The 20,593-nt window shown below is 39.8% G+C and overlaps 1 long non-coding RNA gene across 2 annotated transcripts in view; it reads right to left on the bottom strand.

Annotated features, from left to right (window-relative positions):
• LOC108745496 overlaps positions 1-20,593 on the bottom strand; it is a 90,627-nt gene that overhangs the window by 66,939 nt on the left and 3,095 nt on the right. Inside the window, exons 2-3 of one of the 2 annotated variants that reach the window (XR_001939096.1) lie at positions 19,469-19,559; positions 19,079-19,224 (exon numbers count right to left, since the gene is read on the bottom strand). This is a non-coding gene — a long non-coding RNA (uncharacterized LOC108745496). Of the gene's footprint in view, positions 1-19,078; positions 19,225-19,468; positions 19,560-20,593 lie in introns of those variants that run through there. The other variant, XR_001939097.1, reaches the window with a different exon arrangement.

Here is a 20,593-nt window from a genome sequence, read left to right on the forward strand (position 1 = left end):
GACGGGGGGGAGAGGGGGGGAGGGGGCAAATGATACCTCCTTAGGCAATTTTAATTTTGCAGGAATCACTGTTGGGGCTAATAAGAATAAAGAGATCTCCGCTTTCTTTCCTCCTCTCTCTTTTGCTTCTCCCTCTTTATCATCCTTTTCTCTCTTTCATTCCCCCCACCTGCCCCTCTGACTGGTCGAGCGAGGTACATCGTCAGCCACCAGCGACATTATACAACCGTGTCGACGACCCGTGTACTAAACCGCGTCTATGTTTGATTTTCTTTCCTCTGGTTTTGCGTCTTTATTTTCTCTTTCCTTTTTATTTTTCCATCTTTTCAATCTATTTCTAAAAATTTCATGATACGTACAGTCTAATATTCATTTCAGAAAAAAGTTAAAAGATATCTATATCTATATATATATACACACATATATTCTGTACTTTTAGAAGAAATTTCGTTATGTCGAAAAGTCTTTGCATTTAATGGCGGTCTATAATATAGCGAAGCACAAACTTTAAACTGTAATAATCCAGAATTTAGGATCGAAGTTCACGCGACAACCGAGCGAAGCCACGCGAGTCCTATCGTCGCGCCGAGTGAAGCGGAGAGGGCAAGCTGAGAGCTGTCAGAAGCATGTACGCGCGAATAGAACGATGATTTTGTTCCGGATCAAACCGTCCTGAAACCGAAAGGGTGGGAGGACGGGCAAGAGGTGGAACAGCACACGCGAAAGGGTTAAAGTGTGCAGAGGCAGAACGACATCGGTCGTGGTATGAGGAAGGATTCACGAAGAAGGGCGACGAGAAACGACGCGGTAACGCGGGGGTTGAGAACGAAGAGGGTGAAGAGGGTAAGTAGTCTGCCGGTGGGGGCGACTGTACCACGGAAAGAGGGACCGAGGGGGGTAGGAGACATATTTATTTGACATGCGACGCGACTGCACCCGAGTTTCATTAATTGAAGATCGCAGGAATGAGCATGGCAGACAGCCCCGGGACAGACACACACCGTATGTGCACACGTATGTGCCTCACGTTCTCTGTCGCGCCCTCGATCCCTTATCCCCTACATCCCTCCTGCCCGCTGCTCCTCCTCCCCTCGTACCCTTCCGATGCCCCCCCCTCCCCCTCCCCCCCCGTATTCCTGCGTATGCACGTGCTTGCAGAAACGGCAAATGAGAATTCGTCGTTTCTCTGACATTTGAGTATTCAAGTTCGTCTCGATCTAGGCCGCAGAGAAATCCGCTCTTCTCTTCTTGCTTCACTCACCCTTTTTCCTTCTGTATCCTCGGCTGTTACCTCTTAGTCTCCTCCTGTCCCCTCCTTCTTCTATATGAATCCCACGAAAGCCTTCATCTATCCTGTCCTAGGAGAGGGGTTCGCTTCGAGTCGGATCTCCTTTCCGTACTGTTCGTCCTCTTCGGACGAATTTAACGGATGACAGCTGATACGAGATCGTCATGAATGGTAGGCGGACGGTTGGCTGCGGGCTGTTCGTTTCTTTTTTCTTCTTTCCAATCTTCCTCCTTCTTTCTCCTTGTCAGTCTTTCTTCATCCGATCCTCCCTTGACTTTGCGCTTTTCGACACTAACTCGCGTTTCGCTCCATCTTCACCGTCGAGACGACGTCGTTTATCGCAACTCGGATATATTCGACCTATCCTTCGTCGTTCGACATTATTATTGTCTTTCTCAATTGCCGCGGTTATCCTCGCGGCAATATCTTGTCGCGATCGAAAGTCCTAACAGTCGAATTCGTTATGAAGTGAGTGAGCGAAAAGGCGTTTGATTAAATCTTTCTCGGTCGATGACGTGCTGGTACGAGAGAGCAGAAGAGGATGAGGATGTGGTGAGGGATGGTGGTGAGGGAGGAGGATGTGTTAGGGAATGAAAGGTGGAAGGTGGCAGTAGCGACATGGCGATATCGGAGATGGCGGAAATATCATTTACCCCTCGTAGAGTTATCTAAGAGCAATACCGGGTGGCCTTAATGAAACATTCAGTCGCGAGAATAGCTCAGCAATCTCGAAGGGTCGCGGGGGTAAGGCGGGGGAAAGCGAAGCGGGCTTTGCAAGCTGCCCGCTCTGTCGCCCTGATACGAGACAGAGAAACGGAGTGCGAGAGACGGAGAGGGTGCGAGAGTGAGTGAGAGAGGGTGCGGAGAGGAATGGGTCTGATTCCAGGCAATGCAATTGCACGTTTAAAGTGGCGTTCCCCCGTTTATTTCGACGTTCAACGTTCATCCCTTCCCTCACTATGTTGGGTTTTCATTTCAGTCCGGGTCAAAATCGACCCAAAGCTCTCTGGCTGTCGTACTTGCGTGTGAGCGCAAGTTGATGAAAATCGATAATTCCTTACTTTCCAGCGAGACGAGTCGTTGAAATAAGTAATTGATAATTAAAGGAAAAAACATTTCTGTCTCGTTAGTAAAATTGCAAAAAGGTTTGGTTAAATCTTAAATATATAAAATACGAAAACGACTTATTCACGATTGAACGGAGGCAGTGAATGTAATACACGCTCAAGCGTGCCCATTCGGTGAGCGGTGTAATTCTCGTCGCAACTTCGGCAAACGCTTGATTAAAGCACGTTCCGACGTGCGTTAAGGAGCAAAAAGGGGATGCGCCGAATAATCGCAAATGTAGATATCATTGCTCATTAGTCCGCACGAAAGAGTGAGCTTCAGCCCTTGTTATACCGGCCTCGGTTACATAGGAATAGGAGCACCGCGGCCGCCGGCGAAAACAGAAGCCGGAAATAACGACCCGCGCAATTATTCCATAATGTAGTCCGCATAGCTGAACTCCGAAGAAAATTAGAGGGGCGGCCCGGGCTCGACCAGAGGAACGAGCGAACGAGAGTTCGGCGTACGTGAACGCGACGAGCGGGGGACAAGGACAATCGGTGAGCGATGGCAGAGCGAGAGGAGTCGCAATGGAGAGCCCGGGCACAACTTTCCCGTTTTATCTCTCAATTCGCATTCCCGGAGTCGACGAATACTCAAACTACAAGCCCGTGGACCCGAGCCTATCTAACGTAGGTAGGTCTCCTGTGATTAAAACGTAGCTACCTACATCTATGTCCTCATCTGGACTCCGTTAGAGCAGTCAAATATTATCCTACCTATTTCTTCAGACAGATCCCGTAGATCTCTCGCGACGTTATTAATACGCATAAATTATATGCGTTCTAATATATTCATGCATGGTTCTTAATGAAAAATATTTGTGATAAAAATACTCTACGGAACGGTTTTGCTATTGTAGAATATTAAAAAATTTAACTTTAAATATTAAAAATAATTTTTGTTATACCAAAATAATAATGTAAGACGTTGAAATTGATTCCTAAAAAGTTTTTGTCGAAACTTTTTGCAGCGTTGCTTGTCATGCTTGAGTTTCCTACAGAATTATTTTGATGGTCCAATAAAATTATTTTCAGATCTGTATCTAATTAAATTTTTAAATACGCCAGTAAAACTGTTCTTTCCATGTCATAATGGAATAAAGAAATTTCGGTATATTATATATGCGTTGATATAAATGCATTGCCTTCCGTCTAGAATTAGTATCATTCTTTTATATGTTAAAAAGATCAGAGAACGAATATCACTGTGTGTCTTTTCGTGTAATTTTCGACTCGTTTTAATTTTCTTCTTCATATCGCAAATATCTCAAACTTCCTTCAAAGATTTTCTCGCATTGCCAAATTTTATAATACGTTTTAAAAAATTAGTCCCAAAATCTCTCAGTTCCTCTGTCGGATAAGAAAGATTTACGCAATTGCAGATTCGTCATTCGCTCTACGAGCCAGAAATGACGAGCAAGCGTCGCTAAGGAAATTCGTTTCGCGCGACGTACTGCCACGTTAACTTCGGAAAGCTCCAATTAGGCGACACCGACACACCGCGGTGATGCGAACATACATATTACAGAGGAGTGACGAGATAGGGTTGCGAAGGGTAAGAGAGCGCGATAGAGAGTGCTAAGGTACCACCTATCGAAGTGTCCTGGGATTCGTCCTTTTGAGACGCGTCCGACGTGTCGCTTTAATCCTACCGTGTAATTACGCGCGTCAACGACGTATCCAACGCGCTCCATTCGCAAGTATACGAATAAAGGTAAAGCCGGTTGACTGGAGGATGACGAACGGAAGCTGTAAATTGGGAATGAATCGTGGAAAAGGCGCAATTTGATTTTAATCTACGACATCCCACTAGAGATGGTCGACGACTGCGATACTAATGGGCCACAAAGTGCATTGAGCATTGCGTGGATTGAAATAAGTTGCATTGAAAAGGCAAAGACGCTCGTCTTTTAATCATCTTATTGCACTAAAAAACGCGTTACTAATTATAGGATGTTTTTCCGCCAATATTGAAAAACAGTCATAAAGACATGTAACAAAGTCAATCTGAAAATATCTTATTTATCCAAGATATAAAAGTTACGAGCAATAACGTTTTCAAAGGAATGTATACGTAGAAAAAAAGTATTTTTTAATTACTTCGTGAATTAAATATAATTAAAGCATTATATCGTAATATTGCAATAAATACCTACAAAAAGATCGCTGATTAAAAATGTAAAGAGTTACATACTGTCTAAAACTTTTAGAGTAAATTTCACTTTAAGGAGTGAAACCTTACCTTAAAAAATTGAAAATTAAGTCAATTGAAAATTAACTCTTTTTCAAGACTGGCTCAAATTTCACTCTTTAGAGTGAGATTCCACTCCAAAGAATTTAATGAGTATAACTTAAAACATTCGCTCAGATAAAACTGATGACTCGACAACAGCTTGAACAAATTTATAAAACGATCAACTGCCATTATATCTGACTCGACTTTGTTAGATGCCCGTCGCGCGGTTCCATAAGATAAGCTCTCGCATTCCCAACACCGTCGGTGCGTCGTCACGATCATCATCCGCCATCATCGTCCAAGTCCTCGTTCTCGATGCAAATTAACTCGTTTACTCGAAATTCCCTCGCGTATCCCACATCGCCGGCCGGCGTGGCGTTTCTCGGCAGTTTTATTTTTCTTCCTCGCGTGTCTTGTCCTCTGGTTTCTTTTTTTCTCAGTCTGAAAGAAGTAGCGCGGCAAGTCGAGGTGCGCCCTCGAAATCACGCCGCTTTGATGTGTATCTCGAACTATTTCTTTTATTCACCCGCGCCGTCGACTTCAACGAGTTGAGTATAAGACGAACTTTGCAAAGGCATCGACAGTAAGAAGGTGACCGAGATGGGCTGTAATTTGGATATATGTGCATTATAGCGTGTGCTCATACTGAACAAGTATTACTTTGATACGACATAGATATCACGATCGTAATCAACTGGTATTTTTTCCTTATCAGCATCCAGACTTACTGCTATTACGCAATAGAAAATAAGTAAAAGTTGAAAAAACATATAATAAAAAAATAAATATTATTCTTTAATTGATTCATATAAAGAAATAGTATTTTTAATAAAATAAATAGTTATTATAATTAATGAGTAATTTAATTGATTGTAAAATTATTATATAGGAAGATATAAGTATATGTTTCTAAAAATTTTTTAATTTTTAGAGAAATGTATAATAACCTGTATATTATTAATTTATTTCGTATTAAATTAAATCTATGTGTTTCATTGAAATACTGTATCGATGTATATTCCCTCTTTTAATTAAAATCGCAATTACAAATATACAATAAACATATCTCATAAATTTACGTCCCTCCTACTCGCAATACGCTGAGTAGCCTTTCATAAACGATAACTCCTCGTATACGCGGAATGGCATTATCAAAGATTTTCCACGTTTTTTAAAACAGGCACGATTACAGTTCTTGCGTCAGATGCCACGCCGACATTTCAGTTACAATTCATCCCCTGTTTCCTTCTCGATGCGTACAAGCCGACGTTTGAAATATACAAGTGCCTTCGAAGGACCGTAGAGAGGCTGCGTTTAGAACAGTCAACGGCGTTGTTATGCAAGTGTCGCGACGCGTCGCGAGAGAAATGTTGCACGGCGTTGTCTATAAATAAATGAACGTATGGATGAAATGTGCAGACGCACAAATCAACCCTCAGAACGTGCCTATACAGAACAATCGACGACTCTTTAAAAGAACCCATACGAATCTGAATTTGCACCACCCCTAGAGCACACACGCCACCCTCAACGCAGCGGAACAAAACACTGAATCTTCATTCTGCCATATTCCGACTCACCGAGTCTCCTCATTTTTTTCTGCAGCCTATCCTACTCTCTCTCCCTTTCTTCCACGGACTCTTCCCCGTCTCCCAGGCCTAATGCAGCTCACAATTCGCGATCACAATTTTCAATTTCTGCCGACTTTTCAATTAGACTAAGAGGTGCCGCTGTGTGTACCGACTCGAAGAACGCGGTATATCTCCTTCACGGCAGGTTGCCGTTGCCCCTCGTCCCTAACACCGGGATGTCGCACCGGTACGACGATATCGCGAATTGAAAAGCACTGGGGATCTCTCTTCTACTCTCTCCGCCACCTCGAGTTTCTCTCACGTCCGGCTAACCAAACCGCGTCGATGCGACGCCCGTCGCGACTGAAAAAAGCGACGTCTCGAAAGAAGTAACCTTTGTATCTTAAGAATACAAAAAATATATTTTTAATAAAAGAGAGATTCAGTACCTTTATTAATCGAAGTATTTATTAAAGTAGAAATATTATATGTTGTTTCTTAATAACATTTACAAATACGTAGCAATAATAATTTGCTTCTTAGTTATTTATTTAACAGAAAAAGGATAATTTTACGCAAACGTGTTTTGATACACATTGTAAAGAAGTCATATAAAAATGTTTAAGCCAATATTATATTTTTGTTACTTTCTAATCTGGAGAATTAAAAATCCTTTCCTTCACGATTTATTTCTTCGTACAAATGAAATCATCACGTTTTCCAATTGCACTGTTCTCAACAATTTGCCTCAAAAAAAGATATGCCTCTTCAAAATTCTACCGAAAGACTCGATGGGAGGAGACGGTGCGTCGTACTCGTGGCTGCTGCCACGTGAAACGTGGGTCGGGACAGAGAAGTAATAGATAGGTTTGTAATCCATCGAGAGCTCGAGGCGTTTAGGAATGAGATATTTTGGAAGGGGTTGGCGATATCGGCAGTCTGCGAATGAAATGGCGCGTCTCCCGATCCTCGACGTGCCCCGAGGGGGCTTGCTGCCGAATCGAGCCGCAATCCATCCCCGTCCCTCCTGGTTTCAACTACCCTCCCTCCCCTCCTCGGCTGAAGTTGTCTCCGTGAAGACGAGTCAGAATTGTCCTATCGTCCCGAATTTCTGCCATTCTGCAGACTGCTCGTCGCTCATCGCGGCATGTAGATATTGATGAAAAATATGTTCAGCACTTTTATATTCCTTTCCACATTTCCTACCAATGCATTGTTATATTGTTGTACGAATCTTTTTATTCTATGAGAATTTTCTTAGAATTAACGTACATAATGTGTTTTATTATTTAAAAAATTCATTATAGCTTCTTCTTTTTTTTTTTTTTTGAAATATTATTCTCATTTTATTATACTCCTCGCTGAATATACCGATAAAAGTCCGGCATGGACTTTAATAGCAGTAAAAATAGCAACAATAGCATATTCAACGATCATTCAGATTTGCGTTCAGTCTCGCAGCGCCGACGACAAGAATTTGTCTAGACGATTTCCGCTATTTTTTCTCTGATTTGATTATCACCTACAATCTCGATAATTATGCATACTATGCATGCTATGGTGTCTATGTGACAAACTGATTTGCATATGTAAAAAAATCTGTTTGATAATTAAATATATAACTCGGCCAATTTTTAATAATTCTATCTATTGATTTTGAATAATCTTTTAAATAATTTAATCTATTTTTGCTTGACTAAATATTAGTATTCCTAGACCTATATCCATATCCGTGGCATACTTTCAGAAAACAATAAAGATTACCGCCCAAGCGAAGTACATCGAAATACTAGAATAGAGACGGATGGGACATTGAAAACGATGACATTGTTCGACACGATAATATTTGCCGCCGAAAATAACGCTGGAAAATCGCGAAGAAATAGAAAGATGGGACGGGGAGTGTGTTCATTCAAACGCGGACAATGCGAGAGAGATTCATCTGCCTGCCGGTGCCACTCTGATTCCATCCACTCTTTTCGGTCCTGCTTTCATTGACTAATGTCATGTGATACGCGTCGAATTAAAAACTCGGTTTGCAATCCCGTTGCTCCACCCTCAGAACATTTTACGACCAAATGTCGAAATAATTCATTAGAAGTTTAATAAGTGCTCTCCATTTATATCGTCATTTATTGTTAAAATATTTCTACATCATAAAAATGCGATAAAATCTATTACAAAGTAAAAAAAAAATCTTCTTTCAAATATCTTTTAACGATGCAAGAAATCTGCACGAGATATTATGACGTCACTAATTAGATAGATTCCACGTATTGATCTAAAGATATTGTTACCTTATAAACTTGTGTAACTTTCAATACATTAGGACGAATTGCATATATCTCATCTCGATAAAACGTTTTCGCAATTTATTTCACAAGAAATAGGTAGTCTATTTTTTCGTAACATCATCCGTTCAATTCTCGATATAGTGTGATAAAAATAATAAAATAATAATGTAAAAAAAATTAATATAATAATCATTAATACAATTTGCTAATATGCCACTCGGTTATGAATCCATATCGTGCGAGTAGTCGGCAAATTCAGTTCGTCGCATCGTATTTAGCAGGATCATCAGCAGGAATGGTAGGCAATATCGGAATTATTGTGATTCGCAGAACGCGCTCGGTACGCCCGAGGGCGAGCAATCTATACGAGAACCAGACATTACTCCATCGTGGCTTGGATTTGAATATTGCGGTAGCAATACCGCTGCGGGCTCTAATAGTTACTGCGAATGGCACGTGCACATCCGTATGTATGCACCCTGCTATGCGCCGCACAATGTATCTAGAAGTATAAGACGAGTTATAAATGGTTGGATTGTGTTGCCTGCTAGCGAAACTGCAGCCTGTTCTGATGCGTTGAAAATTACAAGACTCCTGTAACAATATCTTCAGGCCTGTACGCGCAGTCTGTATATTAATTATCAACGTCATGATACCTTTCGTGCAGGTTTCTCAAATCAACCAAATGCTATTTCAGAGTAGATTTTTTTTTTTATTTGTAGTACATCTTTCTGCGAGTTCTATTCTTCAGAAAATATTTGTGATTGAGAGATGTCGACTTCTTTAAACGTTTCCCTTATAACGTATCTCTCTGTAAATTCTCTCAATCATAATTTCCTTAATTCATTAATTCTCTTAAATTACGAATCCCTCCTACAGTACGATAGAACACAAATTTCGGAGAACAAAACGAATTAATCAGAATACGGATTTACTGCAAAACGCGCACGGTGTGACTGTGCAAGACGTGTCGAGAGAGAAATGCGACCTTAATCCTAGTCATCTTATTTTTAGGACGTCAAACTTACCGACTGACTGCCAGTCACGATGGCAACGTCAAAGCCTGATTGAGATGGAATCGGAGAATAAAAGAGTTGTAAATAAGAGATAAAAGCAGGCCGTACGAGTGAGACGCCGAAGTGGCTGGTCGTGTCTAGCCCGGACAAAGTGTGGTTTTATTGGGACGTAAGGGGGCACCGTCGCAACGATAGTCCCCATTTATAGCTTATAAATGATTTTAACCCCCGTAAAAATGCATTAGCCCTCGCCGAGGTGTGCCGCACGTACGGCGCCGGTAACGACGCTTCAACGACCGCACGTATTACACACGTACGCACATGTGCACGTGTGCACGCGTGTACCACGCATCTGAATCTGAAAAAAAAAAAAAAAAACTACGATATTAAGTGACGTCTGTAAATGTAAGTGGGCTTTTAAGGAACTATAAAATGCGGCATCCCTAGGAGAGAGTATCTTTTGTGACCGAGTCTTGCAAGGACTAGATCCATCCGTCGTGAAAACTACGTGTAAGCTTGACAGCAAGTAAGGATTGCTTGGCTTTTGATCCTAGAAATACAGGTTTTTTTGAGACGTCTAGTATTAGATAACTTCTTAATAATGTAAATTAATAGTTAATTGTTACATTAATTTTAATTTCAAGAGAATTATAATTTTTTATGACAGTCGCGACGGATAAATAATTAATAGAGGATCGATGAAATAAAAAAGTTATTCGTTATTATTAACTCTTCGCTGGCAACGTTGAACTTTAAAGGCATAGTTGATTTTTTAATAGTGAATTCTAGATAAATTCAAATTTATAAAAAGAATAAGTAAATATAATCCAATTTTCAGAATAGTAAAAACTGTTAAAGCTTTTACAAGTAATGTAAGAATTTTTATAATCCGGAACAATATAAACATCTGCGCTAAAGTTGAGTCGTAGGTTACGGACGAAGATAGAAAATTTTTACACTATCAACAAAGGATTGACACTATACAGTAATTTGTTCGATGTTTATAAAAAATTTCTAAGTAATTACATGAAATTTAATCATATATTTATATATCTTAAAAATATTTAGTACATTATTGTATTTCCTTCGTATATTATCGTTCTTAATTCATATATTGATTATATCATTATCCCTTGAACATCTTTTACTATACCTATTTTTGACATAGGTTAACGTACCTATTTTTTTTTTAAGTGTAACATGTAAATTTCTTAACATAAAGACCTAATGAAATTTAGATCGCTACTGTACTCTTAAATCTGTAATAATCTTTAAAGAATCCTTGCATACAAATCGCAAAGCTCGATGTTGAGAGAAGGCCCCGTATCATCACTCGAATGAACTTTACAAGCAGAAGCGTTCTCGTCATAAAAGTATTACGATCGCATTATTGCACTCATATTCTGTGATGGCGCGTGAGAATAATACAGACTAAAAGTAATCATTTAAAAAGAACAACTGAATAAATAAAACTCACATATTCTTCAATATATCTGTGATTATTTTATCAATAAATGTGACATTTTGATAGTATTAAAATATAAAAATAATCTTCTTTAATAACTTAAAGTAGATGATATATATGTATAGAAAAATATGAAAATGCAATATGTAAATTAAAAATCGACAGGAAAAAAGAAGATATATATCTCTTACATATTATATATACCTTTATATTACAGCCTTTCTACGGTTCCAAAATAAATGTCTGACCTATTATTTAAATATCGTCTCCAAATATTCAAAATAGAAATGTTATATATCTTTAAACACGAACAACGCGGTTCATTAAATTTTGATTAAACATCAATTAAAATTATACTCAACCAAGAAGAAACAATTACTCACTCAGGTAAAACTTATTATTATTAAAATATTATACGATTGTTAGATGACATTTCATATTATTACATATATTATCTGAGCGACATATGACATATTATGCCGTAGAGAAATATTCTCTTCTTCCTTTTTATATATATATATATATCTTTTAAGATAAGTTCAACATGTATTAAATTCTTGTCTCAATAATTATTTCTTTTAAAATAAAATCTGCTTTTATGACATGTATGTTAAATTTATTTTAAAAGACGTAAAACACAATTGGTACGTCATGTAATCGATCGTACAATAAAATAGTATCAATAAATAATTCATCAACTGTATTTACCTTATATCAGTTTCATATACGTATGTATATGCACAGCTTTAGACACGTAATAAATTGATGGATATACAATTCTTAAATAAATTCTAGTGCATTATTGTATAAAAGATTTATGCAATATACCCATAAAAATCTATACTCGTCTATAATATTTCCATGCCCTTACTAATCTTTAAATATAGAGTAAGATGATATAGAGTAAGATTCATATTTCATAAAAGGCACATATTTATATATAGATTATGATGATACAATTTCAAACAATAACATTCTTATCATTTAAAACTCAATTTTTTAATTCGATATGAGTCATGCAAGTATGATTTTAATATCAAGTTAACGAAGATCAAGATTTATCTATTAAACATTTCAAGACTAGTTTCAGCTGATTTCTTCGGCAAAAACGCAATTATAAACACGACCCTGTGCATCCGAAGGTCGAAGTAACGAAATCAGTGGTTGGTATGGCTTTTGACAGAACAGACCGGAGAGAACGTTTCGTACTCCAAACCGTTCCGTCAGCAGCAACTTTCATTCCGCAAGTTGATTCCCGCGGTCCCGCGAAAAACGAGCAAGGAAATTTCGGCGATTTCATTTCATACGAATGCAAGGATGGTCACGCTTGCTTTCGGCGTCGAGGTACAGCGCGGGTCGGGTCGCGTCCGCATCGGTTGGTAGGTAGGTAGACACAGTCAAGTCGGGTGGAGAACGGTGGGAGGACAGCGTCGTCGACGCGTGCACCACGTAGGATGATAGCCAAAAGCAGCGGTTGGCAGGACAGGGGAACGTGTCACGCGATCCGTGAGTAATTCGCACGAGCCGAGGCCCGCCCGCCTGCCTGCCTGTTTAACAGAGTGTTATAATCTATTTACGTTAACATTACCAACGTTTAACGTGGTTGCTCCGCATCCCCGGGGTCAGAGAAAGGGGTTGGTTGCGGCGGAGGTGGCAGCGGCGGCGGTGGAGGAGACGGAGGTGGAAGGTTGCTGGTCGGAGGAGAGCGCTGTGCTCGCTTTCTCTCTCTCTCTCTCTCTCTCTCCCTCCCCCTTATTGCCTCTGCAGTAGACAGCACTCAAGAATTGTCGCAGGCACGTTAGGGCTTTTGGAAACAAGCGTTAATTCGTGTGGTCGCTCGCACACGCATTAACCGCGACTCCCTGCATATTCTCTGTGTGTACATCTTTCTCACAATCTCTCTTTCCCTCTTTCTCGTACGCGAAATTCTTGTAGATCTTGGTCCATCCGAATTTTATATCCAAAAAGACGAGAATTACAAAAACCATTTACTAATTGATATATATATATATACTGAACAAATTAAAGATCTGAAATAAAGAGTCGATTCGACTATTGTAATTATTATAAAGAATGTCGATAAGTTAAGAGAAAATGTCGAGAAAATTAAATTATCGATATATCAAGAAAGAAATAACAACATCTCCAATGTATTCCATCATAATATCGAGATACAAACGATTAAGAGGCCAATGGTGAAAAGTAATAGAAATTGTGCGGTACTAGCAGCGTGAATACGCAGCATCCGTGGAAGTTCAAGTGGCAAGCATTGTACGTATCTACCGGAGCCAGCAGTTCGTCCATGAACGGATTACGGACGCTCAAGCCGGCGGGAGGAGTACACCATCCCGTGCCCCGACATAGCGAGGGAACACGTACGTTCCGTTTGAACGAGCCTGTAGGCAAAGAGGACGCCGAGCGTGTACATCCACGCTCGGCGTATGCACGACAATACGGGCTAAATGCCCGGCTCCCAACCAAACCGCCAACTAACTGTACGAAATGTCCTGAAACTTTAGACGCGATTATCTGGAGGTTACGTCGTAACAATTATGAGGCTGCCACTCCGCAAAATCAGGAGGCGGCTAACTTGTTTGCGCGCGCCCACCTATCGTCTTTGTGTCACAGATAATTTTCGTGGACGCGGGCTAATGGACGAGCGCAGTATAACAGCGGACTGTAACCCTCGTCGTACCACCTGCGGAGTGCGTTGTCCTATCTATTTACCTACCTCCCCCTCCTTATTCTGACGATAATAGTCTCGATGATGTCCGCGAGAAGTTCATGTTTCAGAGAAATTGAGCGTGTGGCCAATTGCGATTTTACTACTTGCGCACAATTAATGTCAGTAATGTTACGCGACACACACGTCCAATTGATCGATAGTTTCTTAATTGCCGACAATATTCTGTAAATTCATGTTTCATCCCCCGTGTACAAATATCGCGAAGATACAAGGGCGGTGAAAGCGAAAGAAGCGACGGACCGTCACGACGATAAAAATCCCTGCCCGTCGACTGTAAAATTTTACGATCTCGAGAAATAAAGATAGTATCGTGAAGCTCCAAAAGCGGGACCTCCGTTATCGGTACGCGCGACGACGCGGTGAGGGGAGCTGAGCCTTTAATATTTACCCATTTACGGATTTTTTCCAGCTTCCTAAGAGGGAAAGAGAGAGAAAACGCCGGGGAGGAACGTCCGAGAACGATAAGCGCGGATATGAAGAAGGGCGCTGGCGGCTCTTCGACAAATAAAATCTGAACAACCTGCTGCTCCGTTGTTTATCGAAGGATACCCACGGCATTAACGGTGGAGAGACTAGGCAAGGGGTAGAGAAGCAGAAGAGAGGTTGCGGGCAAGACTAAATATGCCGCGATAACGCAACGATTCCCTGATGGTGTTAGCGATCTTCCATTTCTTTTTTCATTTTTTTTTTTTATGAGTAACTCTTTTCTCGTTGATAGATTTATGCTTCGGCCTTGTTTCAGACAGAATCAGTGTATTTAAGCTTTAGGTCTCCGACGAGAGAGTATTTATAATAGTCCTTATAAATATCCTGATGTAGGAACATAATTTCATTCTATTATAAATTTGTACGATAATACGCTACGACATTTTAACTCGCTAAATCTGAATCATTGAATAATCACTGATTACCCAACGACATACTTAGCGACTTACTTGATAATCAGTAAAATTCAACTAAAAAAATTCTTTGTCTAATGTCATAAAAAATTGAGCATGTAATTAAAATACTGATATTTATACGTTAGTTTCAATTTTCCAATACCATATATATTGAATTTATACACTAAAGCAAGGTTAGCTAGATTAGGAATTCCACACATTTCATTCACTATTAATCGATGGCATGCTTAGGATGACATTAGAATTAGATGTGAGTGATTCAGATTTAGAGAGAGAATATTTGTAAACTAATATATATTTAATTATATCACTATTTCACTACTAGAATATAACTATTTTATTACTGTTTTATATAACTTCGTAGTTACGAAACGTCATAATAAATAATTACAGCTATGACGATTGTACCAGTGCGCCAAGATGTGCGTCGAGTTTTTTTACGCGAAAGTTTACAACAGAAATTTCGGAATTCACGGTTCCACGGTATCCGCGATGAAATAAGATTAAACGCGGCGGCGAGGAAAAGTCGAGCCGCAAGAAGCGCACCGGCAGCCAAGATTCGCCGCAGCGCGATGTAATATAAACGTCGTAAAATAGGGACCAGGTGAATCGTATAATTCGGCGGGGGACCCGACTTCAGAGTAATTCTCACCCGTATACACCGACGTTCCTCTCGGCGTTGCCCCGTATATGTTACCACGAGCCACCACGTACGACAACCGCATTGCCACACGTGCTGCTCATATCGCTACCAAATATAAAGGGGGAGACCGGAAAGGACGAACTTGGCGCTATATAGGAAGAGAACACAGTCACATCCGATCCCTACTCGTTTGGCTCTGTTTTCTTTCATCTTCAAGATATCACGAAAAAAAAAGAAACTATTCTCCAAATATGTTAGACAGTTAAGAGGCTATGAATGTCTGCTACTAAAATAGTACATCGTTTAACCTTTCTGTATACACCTCTCACGATATGCGGTTCATTTCCGTAGAAAAACTTCCTTCTTGAAGTTTGTATTATTAAAATCAATTATTAATGCCGCTAAGATTTATACAATGTATAAGTCTAAAAATTAAAAAGAGGTTTTTTTGAGCTCATATAAAAAATTAACGAGAGTAAATAAGAATTAATGACTCTAGCAGGTTCTTTGTTCTAATGAAAATTGTATGTTAAATATATTAAAAAACTATAAATCGATATCTATCACATTAAGTCTTATCACAAAGTCACAGACTTTCGACGTTGATGTTTTGTATATTATATACAATTTTGATATTTCAATATTAATACATTATTTAAAATAATTTTGAAAATTAAAAGCTTTGGCTACAATATTAAATTAAGATGCTACATAGCGTATACTAATATAAGACAAAAGAGAGAAAGAAATAAAAAAGCAAAGACCATTGAACGCTTAAAAAAGAATCCATTTATTTTAATGTTGGAAGAAGAACTTAGTCCTTTTTCTCTTTCGTGGTTACGAAGTAAATTTCATCTCCTTTACAAGCGGTAATCCACTACTGCGAAGTAGTACAACTTTATGGAAGAAAATAGTCGACGTTAGAAGGTTCCTCGCTTTCAAGGTTCTTCAGAAAAATTTATGTTCTCAAAGCCCTCGAAATAAACATCCAGTAGTCGAGTGCGATAGCTAGGAACCAAAAACCCATTGACCGCGTTTGTATATACGTAAACGTCACGACCTATGATGCTACTTAGTCTACAGCATGGTCAGGTCCACCTGCATATCTTTTTTACAAACATCATCTATTCAAACCTGACAGACTTTTTTCTTCATCCGATAGAATCAAACTGTTCTTATCTATTATACAAAAATAAATATGTCATAAACATATTAAAAATTAAGTATATCATAAATATATGAAATGTAACGTAATAAAAATGACAAAGCAAAAGATTGTCTAGGCAACTTGTATCATTAATACGTGTCAAATTAATTTCTATATAAAAATAATTCAAATAATTACATATTGAAAAGGTCAAAGAGTTTGTCAGTCAATGATTCGCATATGGTGATACATCGATGGAATGAGGGTAAGGAAAAAGAAAGAATCTCATAGCCCGCGTCTAAAACAGTATTTCATAGATATAGCCGATGAAGCCTCCTTGTGGCCAGCAAATATAATAAACTTGGGGTCCATATATCCACGCTTATGGTGGCTGATGGCAGATCCCAAGGAAAAGGAACGTCTCGGTGCGTGTCCGCAAGGAAAAGGGGGGAGAATACCCCGGCTATCGTCATATTTTCTGATTTTCCGCCAATAAACCCCATTACTATTTATCAGGCTAATGCGTCCTTATAACTCCCATTAACAACAATCTATACGCTCTAACGCATTAGCGGGGCCTGGTACCCGCACCATCGCCAAATTTATTATTAGACGTGGAAGAACCGTTACGCTTAATTGCATGTAGGTTTGTTCTCGAACTTTCAGTGGTCGAAAGTCATACAGACCCTCCGGAGAAATTATATCGATATTATAAGGTCGTGCTATTCTCCCCAGCCAGAGGAAATAGAAAGCGAGATTAAACATGTGATATTAACTATTTGATACTCAGAGAGAATAAGATATTTGTTAATGTTGAAAATTGAGGTAAAAATAAATTCAATAAATAATTAAACGGTCAAGAAGGAATTATTGTGTTAACTATATTGATATAATTATTAAATTAAATGTAATATAATAATTGATATGACCATTACACGTAAGTTATAAAGACAATATTCTTCTCTCGATATTTTTATAATTAATAATAAAATTAGGATTTCCATCAGTTATTTTGAGAAACTGCGAATACAGAGAAAAACTTGTATATAGTTGCAAAGTAATCATTCAAAGTTCTCAACAATTCAGCAAATATGTTGTAGCGTAGTGTCCATTTCCATTAAAATAAACGAAACAAGAGTCATCTCGTAGTCCAAGAAACCACCCTTAGCTTCGTGTCGCATAATTAAATGTCAAGATCTAAATTTATCGTTCCGTAAGAGAAGATACTTTCGGAAATTACTCAGCTTACGGGTAACTGTAAAGTCTCGCCTGTACGAGATCACTATTATGTATGAATCTCCCGTTCTCTAATCGGGATGTTAAATTTTCATAAAAGTTACTACTCGCCTTTTAATCTGTCTTAATCAGAAAGGATAATAATTTTAATACATAACAAAAAAAATGTATGCGCTCGTTTTAAATATACTTCCAGCATTAAAACATTCACTCCTTACGCGCTATTTTTCCAGTCGCCACTCAATCACCGCGATTTATTCGTGATTTATTCACGCAAATTCTATCGTTCTCTCGCCGTGAAGAGGAATTAAACGACGGAGGCGACGTGAAAACTCGTTCGATGAGAGCAATATCGTCCGTTATTGGTAGGCACCAGCGTTAACGCCGGCGACCGAACGGGGAACGAAAATGAGAGGAGAGAGGAGAAAAAAAGCAGCGTGAAAGAGGCGAGAGATAATTAACGAGAAGCGAGTACACAATATCTTTTCCCAAACGGCTCGACGCGAACTGCACACTTGTTGCTTATCTGCACTTCGGCGTAGACATGTCGGTAACGGGTTAGGATAACATGTTTAACACGGCAGATAGCTACTTATCAGTCGCTCTCTCTGTTTGTCGTGCACCATAAAGTTATAAAGTCCAGACGATGCGCTGTCAAGGTGTACTATAAATTACGAACCTCGTGTCGTTTATGAAAAAAAGAGGGAGAGAGAGAGAGAGAAAAACAAAAAGAAAAAAAAAGGCATAAGGAACGTGCGTACTCTCTGCACGCCCGGTCGTCTTATCGGCACGATAAACACCGACGACGGATTCACTTCCAACGGGCTTTGAGTTCGCGCGTAATTACTTAATCGCGGGGAAATTACAAGGGGAACGCATAACGGCTCGACTATATAACACGTAGAATTATTTAGCGCTGTATATTACTGTATATACAAGGTGTCTCCAGGATCTCGTTACTTTATCAACTCTATCAATGATTTCTTTCCTGACCCCGATTTCAGACTGACTTTTCTCAAGCAGTGAACGTAATTTAGAATGCAACTAAAATATTGATTTGTCAAGAACTCATAAAACTCAACTTTATATCTGCATTTTAAATAACAACACCTTTTAATACGCTAATATTGAAGCGACAAATACGTTACTATAGTCATAATTCGACAGTTATTTCGGTGGGATAAGTAATTTCCCGGATTTTCGAGGATCCCCATCACGGAGGATGAGGCTAACTACCCTTTGTCTTCCGCGTTATAGAAGTACAGCGGCAACGAGTGGCCATTTTAACCCCTTTTCCTCGCGAGACATAAATAATGATCGTCGCTAATTTGGCTCCGGTGCAGCCCTTGGCCGGTAGCGAACGTAAACCGCGCAATTATAATGCCGCCACATTAGAATTTATTCCCACGGCAGCCGGCAGCCTCTCCTCCGTAACCTTTTTCTAAAGCTTACGTACTTAATCCGGTTGAAATATTTTTTCCCGTGGCTTCGCCGTCGGATATCGGCCTCGGATTTTCGTCGGAACTTAAACCATTTAATTAAGTCAGGACAACCGGATAGTACGTCCTTCGCTGCGGAGGCAAAAGAAAAAGGAGTCGAACAAGAACAAAGCAAGAATTATTTAAAAGGACTAGAGAACTACTCTCCCCGCTGTTTTTTTAATCAATGACAAATCGCTAATAAGTAATCCTTTTTAACTGTAAAAATCTTTCTTTTGCAAAAAAAAAAAAAAAATAATTTTATTCAAAATTCCAAAGATACGGAAAATTAAATCATCACATAATAATTATAATTACTGCTTAAAATGGTTCTTACCTTTTCACTGAATCTGCGGTCGTGAGGCTGACGTAAGTATCACAACGTCCGATGACAGATCGTTCGGAGTGGATTGTTGCGCAAACGTCATCTGCAACAAATGAACCATTCGGTTTTTTTTTATTCCATCGTCACGTGTCGTTCGAAATGTAAAAGTAAACGAGCAAAATCACCACGGTGCAAAAATGTTTTGCGAGAACCGGATAGATTCGCGCGCGCAGCTGGTACGCAGATACAGCGATCTCCATTATGTCGAAATCCGGAATTTCACGCGGCCGAACGCGGCCTGAACTCACTATAGTGCCAGTATACGCTCGCGCGAGGCTTCCCGGCGTGCTCAGGCAAACGCGCGCGCGCGCACACACACACACACACACACACACACACACACAAAGGTATATGTGCACGCAAACGTAGCGGCGCGCGGCTTTTCCGCATTGTATTCGGGGAACAAGTAATTGGATGCCGTGCGAGAGATTTGCGATATTTCTAGTGTGTAATGCGCGGCAATACGCGCAACGTTAAATCAAATCCAATTCGAGCTCTCGCGCGCCGTACGGCGCGGCATGGAGTGGCACCTGACAAACTCATTGGTCTGACAAATTGAATCATTCGCCGTTCAATTGCTTCGTGCGGATATACACACGCGTGGAGACGAACGCGTGCGTAGGAAGGTGCCGTGCGTGCGCGTTGCGTGAGCGGTTCGATTGTGTGTCCGGGTGCGGGTGCGGGACCGCCAAGAGTATCTGGTGTCCGCTGTTTGTTGCCACTCTACTGCACCGCCGTCGATGTGTCGAAACCACCCCTCCGCTCTTTCACGTAACACACAGTGACGTTGAATTAACTCGCGATCAAGCGTGCAACTTTGAAATTCATCCGCGAAAAGATCGGACGCTGCTTTGCGTCACTTTAATCGTAATATTAATTCTCATCGACTGCAATAAAAATATACTTAATAAGATACATTTATGGAAAATTAGGAACTCGTCTCTCCTCTTTCACTAATCGTTTTATTTTATATTCATTTGTATTCAACACTATATTGATTTCGAAAGGGCTCCATTCCAGAGCTCATTAACTGGTGATATTTCTCTCTCTCTCTCTCTCTCTCTCTCTCTCTCTCTC

The sequence above is a fragment of the Trachymyrmex septentrionalis genome, unplaced genomic scaffold (assembly GCF_001594115.1).
Source record: "Trachymyrmex septentrionalis isolate Tsep2-gDNA-1 unplaced genomic scaffold, Tsep1.0 scaffold14, whole genome shotgun sequence".
Classification (NCBI taxonomy): Eukaryota; Metazoa; Arthropoda; class Insecta; order Hymenoptera; family Formicidae; genus Trachymyrmex; species Trachymyrmex septentrionalis.